This window comes from Pelophylax lessonae, assembly GCF_965119305.1.
Source record: "Pelophylax lessonae genome assembly, chromosome: 1".
Lineage (NCBI taxonomy): Eukaryota > Metazoa > Chordata > Amphibia > Anura > Ranidae > Pelophylax > Pelophylax lessonae.
Genome location: NC_138768.1, coordinates 263,924,147 through 263,932,892, shown reverse-complemented (window position 1 = coordinate 263,932,892; position 8,746 = coordinate 263,924,147).

Here is an 8,746-nt window from a genome sequence, read left to right as displayed (position 1 = left end):
GGCGGCGACTGTCGGAGGACGTAAGAGAAAACGGAATTTTTGTAAAATCTTACCTGTAAAATTCCTTTCTCTGAGTCCTCCGACAGTCGCCGCCCCCGCCCCTCTTTTGGGGTTTGAATGTATACTCTACTGCTATTCCACTAAAACTGAGATATGGTTGCAGGAAGTAGGAGGGTATTGACTGAGGGGACCACCCCTTGAGGGTGGGATATGTTAAAGCTTTATTGTTAACATATTCTGTTGCCTAGCTACTCCTTCGGAGCAAAGTCTAATACCCCATATGTGACGAATATGAAGAGGCGGCGACTGTCGGAGGACTCAGAGAAAGGAATTTTACAGGTAAGATTTTACAAAAATTCCGTTTTTTGACTTACCGTAAAATCCTTTTCTCTTAAGCTCATTGACAGACGCAGGACCCGCCCCTCTATTTTTGAGTTGGTTTGGGTTGAATTCTCTGACACTGCTTTGTTACATAACTGACATCCTGTAGCAGGGAGAGAGAGGATATACCCCCTGGGACTGCCCATAAGGTGTGGCCAGAAATTTTTTCCTGCCTAGTGTCCTACTCCTGTAGGGGGCAGTATATCCCTACTGATATTAATCAAGAAGTCTGCGTCTGTCAATGAGCTTAAGAGAAAAGGATTTTATGGTAAGTCAAAAATCCAATTTTTTGGAGGGCTCTAACCATGACATATTAGGGCTTCATTTACAACCTTCCTTTTTTTTCTTATAGAAACATTTACATAAGTGTGTGGACATGCCCTGTGTTCAGATCCATTACCCCCCCCCAAAAAAAAAAAATCTGCATCTGAGGACATGCTCATACATGCATGTCCTATGCAGGTATTTGGAGGAGGAAGTATTTACTGATCATTACGCAGGAACTTTTGTCCTGCATTTAAAAAAAAAAAAAAAAAAACATGCTGCCCTGCAAGTAACTTTTGTCAGTCTAGCCTACAATACAATTTGACTTTAGTTTACTAACTTTTACATCACTCCAGTGTTGCTTTAACTGCTTCCCACCTGGGCTATTGTAAAATGACGGCTGGACGGGAACCCTATTGTTCTGGGAGGATGTCAGATGACGTCTTCCCCAGAATCTGCCTCACGTAGCTCCAGTAGCTGCACTCTAGAGCAGTCTGTAACCCGCTGTGCCCAATGGACGCAGCAGATTACTGATCAGTGTACCAGCCCGCTGCTGGTACCATGTGATCGCTGTGACTAATCACAGCAGATCACATAACGTTTGCAAACAATGAATGCCATAAATTGTGTTGCTAGCTGTGATTGGTCACAGTGTTCACATGGTACAGACAGGCCCATCACAACAATACACACTTTCAGTAAAAATGTTTGCTTGTAGCAGTGAAATACACTGCTATAAGCAATCATAGTGTTTAAAAAAATCCTGATCACTTCCCTAGAATAGTACAGTGTTACTATATAAAGTAACACAGTATTGCTCTGGTCACAGTATGTTAAAGAAAACCATTTTTATACATACTGTCACCAGTCCCTGGTCACCGTCACACCAGCTATATAATAACTATGTACTCCACTGGTGACTATATAAAGAATTTTCCAAAAAATTACAACTTCAAAAAGTGCGCCATGCCTCTTACTAAATACTTTGGACTGTCTACTTTCCAAAAGAGGTAATTTGGGGGATATTTGTACTGTCCTGGCATTTTCGGCCTCAAGAAATGAGATCGGCCGTCAGTACATCAAGATGGATCAGTTTTCAGAGATCTATATACACTGGGGAAAATAATTATTTGATCCCCTGTAGATTTTGTAAGTTTGTCCACTTACAAAGAAATTAAGGGTCTATACTTTTTATCATAGATGTATTTTAAATAATAGGGACAGAATATCAACCAAAAATCCAGAAAAAAAATATAAAACAAATGCTATAAATTAGGTTGCAGTTCAGCGAGTAAAATAAGTATTAGATCTCCAAGCAAAACATGACTTGGTGGAGAAACCCTTGTTGGCAAGCACAGAGGTAAGACGTTTCTTGTAGTGGGTGACCAGTTTTGCACACCTCTCAGGAGGGATTTTGGTCCACTCTTCTTTACAGATATTCTCTAAATCCTAATTTCTTGGCTGTCGCTTAGCAACTCGAAGTTTCAGCTCCCTCCATAAATTTTCTATAGGATTAAAGGTCTGGAGACTGACTCGGCCACTCCATGACCTTAATGTGCTTCTTCTTGAGCCACTCCTTTGTTGCCTCGGTGGTACGTTTAATCATTGTCAGGCTGGAAGACCCATCTTCAGTGTTCTGGCCGAGAGAAGAAGGTTCTCATCCGATATTTTACAATACATGGCCCTGTCCATTGACCCCTCAAGTCAGACCTGTACCTTTAGCAGAGAAACAGCCCCAAGGCATCATGTTTCCACCTCCGTGCTTGACTGTAGGGATGGTGTTCTTGGGGTCATAGTCAGCCTTTTACTTCCTCCAAACATGGCGAGTCAAGATAATTCCAAAGAGTTCAATTTTGGTCTCATCTGACCACAGCACTTTCTCCCAATCCTTCTCTGAGTCACTTAGACTTTGGCTGTACACGTCTTCTTAAGGAGGGGGACTCACCGTGTTAGGAGGAAGAAAAATGCTGACTATTACCTGAAGAACACCATCCCTACAGTCAGTCACAGAGGTGAAAACATTATGCTTTGGGGCTGTTTTTCTGCTAAAGGTAAAGACCGACTTTGCCGCATTGAGGGGCAAATGGATGAGGTCATGTATTGTAAAATCTTGGATGAAAACCTTCTTCTCTCAGCCAGAACACCGAAGATTGGTCTTTCTGCATGCCAATCACCCAAAATATACTGACAAGGCAACAAAGGAGTGGCTCAAGAAGAAGCACAATAAGGAAATGGAGTGGCCTAGCAAGTCTCCAGATCCTAATTCTATAGAAAATTTATGGGAGCTGAAACTTCGAGTTGCCATGCGACAGCCAAGAAACCTTTGGGATTTAGAGAATATGTAAAAGAACAGTGGACCAAAATCCCTCCTGAGATGTGTGCAAACCTGGTCACCAACTACAAGAAATGTGTGCTCTACAGACTAAATAATATACACTAGTTTGGGTTATTTTCACCAAAGAAGGCCTGGTTCACATCTATGCAGGTTGCAGTTGATGCATATTTATCACATACATTCCCCCCTGTGGTGTTTCAATCCCATTAAAAGAAAGCTCTATTACACTGAACAAAATTATAAACGCAACACTTTTGTTTTGCCCCCATTTTTCAGGAGCTGAACTCAAAGTTTGGGGACTTTTTCTATGTACATAAAAGGCCTATTTCTCTCAAATATTGTTCACAAATCTGTCTAAATCTGCTAGGCTGGCCATACATTATACAATTTTCTTGAAAATTACCTTCAACGATGTAGTACAAAGGCCTGCCTATTTGGATACAAGTGAAGGTGTTGTTTAGCTTTGACCTCATATTATGTGGTTTGTGGTAAATTTAACAATAGGTTGTGCAAAAAAATTGAACATGCATGGCCAGCCTTGCCATGCTGACTGCAGGAATGTCCTCCAGAGCTGTTGCCTGTGAATTAAATGGTCATTTCTCTACCATGAGCTGTCTCCAAAGGCGTTTTAGAGAATTTGGCACTACATCCAGCCAGCCTCACAACAGCAGACCACGTGTAACCACACCAGCCCAGGCCCTCCACATCCAGCATCTTCACCTCCAAGATCGTCTGAGACCAGCCACCCGGACAGCTGCTGCAACAATCGGTTTGCATAACCAAAGAATTTCTGCACAAACTGTCAGAAACCGTCTCAGGGAAGCTCATCTGCATGTTTATCAGGGTCTCCACCTGACTGCAGTTTGTCGTTGTAACCAACTTGAGTGGGCAAATGCTCACATTCGATGGCGTTTGGCACTTTGGAGAGGTGTTCTCTTCATGGATAAAACCCGGTTTTCACTGGACAGGGCAGATGGCAGACAGCGTGTATGACGTTGTGTGGGTGAGCGGTTTTCTCATGTCAATGTTGTGAATCAAGTGGCCCATGCTGGCGGTGGGGTTATGGTATGGGCAGGCATATGTTATGGACAACAAACAGGTGCATTTTATTGATAGCATTTTGAATGCACAGAGATACCGTGACGAGATCCTAAGGCCCATTGTTGTGCATCCACGACCATCACCTCATGTTGCAGTATGATAATGCATGGCCCCATGTTGCAAAGATCTGTACACAATTCCTGGAAGCTGAAAACATCCCAGTTCTTGCATGGCCAGCATACTCACCGGACATGTCACCCATTGAGCATGTTTGGGATGCTCTGGATCGGCTGATATGACCGCGTGTTCCAGGTCCTGCCAATATCCAGCAACCTCGCACAGCCAATGACGAGGAGTGGACCAACATTTCACAGGCCACAATCAACAACCTGATCAACCCTATGCGAATGAGTTGTGTTGCACTGCGTAAGACAAATGGTGGTCACACCAGATACTGACTAGTTTTCGGACCCCCCAATACAGTAAAACTGCACATTTTCGAGTGGCCTTTTATTGTGACCAGCCTAAGGCACACCTGTGCAATAATCATGTGGTCTAATCAGCATCTTGATATTCCACACCTGTGAGGTGGATGGATTTTCTTGGCAAAGGAGAAGTGCTCACTAACACAGATTTATGACCAATATTTGAGAGAAATATGCCTTTTGTGTACATAGGAAAAGTCTTAGATTTTTAAGTTCAGCTCATGAAAAACGGGGGCAAAAGTGTTGTGTTTATAATTTTGTTCAGTGTATGTGGGATAAAATTGGTATATGAGTACAGTGTTGCATACCTGTAAAATAGTTATTCAAAGTGTGAAGGCTGAAAGTTGGCTTGGGCAAGAAGGGGGTAAAAGTGTGTGGTATTGAAGTGCTTAAGTGTAATACACAGACACCTCAGCAGCCATATATATCTATTTTTTTTTTTTGCAAATAATACATTTCTATTTGGGGCTAATGATTAATTGAACAGAGCATTACTCTGTGAGAAAGAAGTGTATAAACTATATGGGGGGGGGGGGGGGGAGCTGCAGGTAAAAATGTCGAAGCAAATTCTCTGTCCTGGCATCTTGTGTTAAGTTAAAGGGATTATAAAGTCAGAAAGTTTTTTATTTTAATGCATCCCATGCATTAAGGTAAAAAAAACCTGTGTGCAGCAGCAGCCCCCCTAATGCTCACCTGACCCCCTCTCAATCCAGGGATGTCCATTACTGTCTCAGGTGTCCGGGACTCCCCTCCTCATTGGTTAAGACACAGCACCTGCTTCATTGTCGCCCACTGCTGTCAAAGTCAGTTAGCCAATGAGGAGACAGAGGGGGTGGGGCGGAACTACAGCGCCGTGACTGAATAGATACACAGAGCTTTTACTCATCTAAGGTGCCTCAGTAGCAAGCTGCTTGCTGTGGGGGCACTCAAAGGGAGGAAGGGGCCAGGAGAGCCAAAGAGGGACCCGAGCAGAGGAGGATCCGGGCTTCTCTGTGTAAAACCAATTGCACAGAGAAGGTAAGTTTTTAACATGTTTGTAATTTTTATTGAAAAAAAAAAAAAAAAGGAGACATTACAATCACTTTAACTCCGGTTAAGTTATTTCATAGAATCATGTGTAGTCTGAAGCTTGACATCACCGGCAGTGCCATAACTTTTGTAACTGGGTACAGTCTTGTGTATCTAAAGCCAAGAACAAAAATGCAATGTAGTATAGCTTATCGGTCCTTAAATGTGGTAGCTCCATTTTTTTTCTCAGGCTATTTTTCTCCTGCGGTTTACACACTACCTGTCCAAGGGTCAAGATGCTCACTGCACAATATCACCCTTTATCTCCAAAACAAAGGGGGAGGTGTTCTGTAGTTCAGATTTAGATAGAACTGATGACATCGCTTGGTATTTTGAGTGCAACAGGTTATGAGCTCATTGGATTTCTGGTAAATCAATGGCTATTTCACTGTACTTGCAGTGTTTTTAAAGAGTCAGATATAAAGAGATGTATGAAAAAAAAAAAAAATATTTTTTTTCTTTTTACCCTAAAATTGTACTAATATACCAATAATGTACCTTGGTTTCAGAAAAATACAAGCTTTCTTTGATTGTGAGAACTAGGCCTTACCTTAGCCCTTGCTTTATTAGAATGCTGCAACCTGGTATAGATACAGTGGGGAAAATAATTATTTGATCCCCTGCAAATTTCGTAAGTTTGCCCACTTTCATAAAAAATGAAGGGTCTATCATTTTTATCATTGGTGTATTTTAAATGATAGAGACAGAATATCAACCAAAAATCCAGAAAAAAACACATGATACAAATGTTATAAATTGAGCTGCAGTTCAGTGATTAAAATAGGTAAGTGCAAAACATGACTTAGTACTTGGTGGAGAAATCCTTGTTGGCAAGCACAGAGGTAAGATATTTCTTGTAGTTGGTTACCAGGTTTGCACACATCTCAGGAGGGATTTTGGTCCACTTTTCTTTACAGATCTTCTCTAAATCCTTAAGGTTTCTTGGCAGTCGCTTGGCAACTAGAAGTTTCAGCTCCCTCCATACGTTTTCTGTAGAATTAAGGCTGGAGACTTGCTGAGCCACTCCATGACCTTAATGTGCTTCTTCTTGAGCCACTGCTTTGTTGCCTTGGTGGTACATTTGGGTCATTGTCATGCTGGGAGACCCATCTTCAGTGTTCTGGCAGAGGGAAGAAGGTTCTCATCCAAGATTTTACAATACATGGCCCCGTCCATTGGTCCCTCAATGTGGCAAAGTTCGCCTGCACCTTTAGCAGAGAAACAGCCCCAAAGCATAATGGTTTCACCTCCCTGCTTGACTGTAGGGATGGTGTTCTTAAGGCTTATAGTCAGCATTTTTCTTCCTCCAAACATGACGAGTCAAAGACAAAGAGCTCAATTTTAGTCTCATCTGACCACAGCACTTTCTCCCAATCATTTAAATGTTCATTGGCAAACTTCAAATGGGCCTGTACATGTGCCTTCTTGAGGAGGGGGAGTATGCGGGTGCTCAACGATTTCAATCCATGGCAGCAAATTGTGTTACTAATGGTTAGTTTGGTAAAATACACCCATGGTAAAAATGATAGCCCTTTAATTTCTTTATAAGTGGGCAAACTTACAAAATCTTCAGGGGATCAAATAATTATTTTCCCCATTGTATGAGACTGAGAAACCAGTAAGACACAGAAAGGAGTTTACCAGCTGATCTCATTAGCACACACCCTTCACCCATCAACTAGGTTTTCACAGTATCTCACCATGCGTGCATTTGCCTGGTTTCCCCAGCATTTTTGCCATGTGTAGGACAACTCATTGAAATCAACAGGCTGACCTATGTGCACTTCAGGAAAAACGAGGCAAAAAACTGGCGCTCCCAGGTGTGAGTGGAGCCTGAAAGTGAAATGAGTGCGTTTACACAAAAACAATGAGGCTCCATTCACATCTGTGTGTTTCCAAACACATGGCAAACCACATAGAAATGCATGCTTTGCTGTGGGTTTCAGAAACACACTGCAAACCCACTAATGCCTCGTTTCCACTGAGTGGTACGGTACAGTACACATTGCGTTTCCACTGCCAATAGTACCCTTTCATGATAGGCGTGGTGTAGCAGGAAAGCTGTGATAGAGAATTCTCTGTCAACCAAAGTTCTGCAGAGTGTAGCTCCACCCAGTTGGTACGGTACTAATGTTCTTGGTACCTCAACAAAAGGGTACCAAAAAAGTGGTACGGTACGGTTCGGAATTAGGGTACCATTAATAATGGAAATGGCTTAAATAGCGTACCGTACCGAACCATACCAGAAAGCTCAGTGGAAACGGGGCATAAAAAGCACGGTAACAAATGCACCACACTCCAGCCTAAAAAAAACATTCTGGAGCTTCTTTGCTGCAATTGTTGGTCTGCCCTATGCGCGACAAGCAGAAATGCTCCAAAATAAGAAAAAATGTGCAGGGACATAAGTTCTTGCTATGTGAAAATGTGAATGGGGCCTGACAGGTGAGTGTCTCCATCCACTCCTTCCTATGTACTTGTATAAAGCTGGCCATATATTATGCAATCTGATTGTACAATCTCAATTTCCTTTATACTCACTAGAACTATGGAACAGGAGAACCCACCTGAACAACCTATCAATTTGTATCAAATCATGCAGACTCTTGCACTACATAGCTAATGGAAGAGCTAAAGAAGATTGTACAATTGGATTGTAATGTGTATGGTCATCTTAAGGGAAAAAATAGGTGGTGGTATAGTAATGAGGGAAGTGTGGTCGAGACTAGTAATGCACTCCCTGTCACACCCTTTCCTGTGATGCAAAAAGACAGAGAATGATGAGAACCGACCTACAGGAAGTGATGCAACCAGAATGATTTAAAATTCAAACAAACATAAAATTTCAAACCTTTTGTGGATAAGGTGAGAGATAAGAACACTGGAATTGCTGAGCCAGAAATATTACAAAAGGATTTGATGAAAAGTGAAATTTTGCCCAAAAAGGTTAACTTAGCCTTTAAAAACTTTAAATTTTCTGATCAAAAAAGCTAAATGTACCTATGTATTTTATTTGAAGGGGGGTGTACGTGACCAGTGTTCAAATGTGCCACATCCCTAATATACGATGCAAAGAGAGGGGTTCCCCTAAATGGGACTTTTAAGGCACAGAAGTATATAATTTAGTCAATGAATTTCAAAAGGTGATATTTTATTAAATGTGTGTAAACAATAA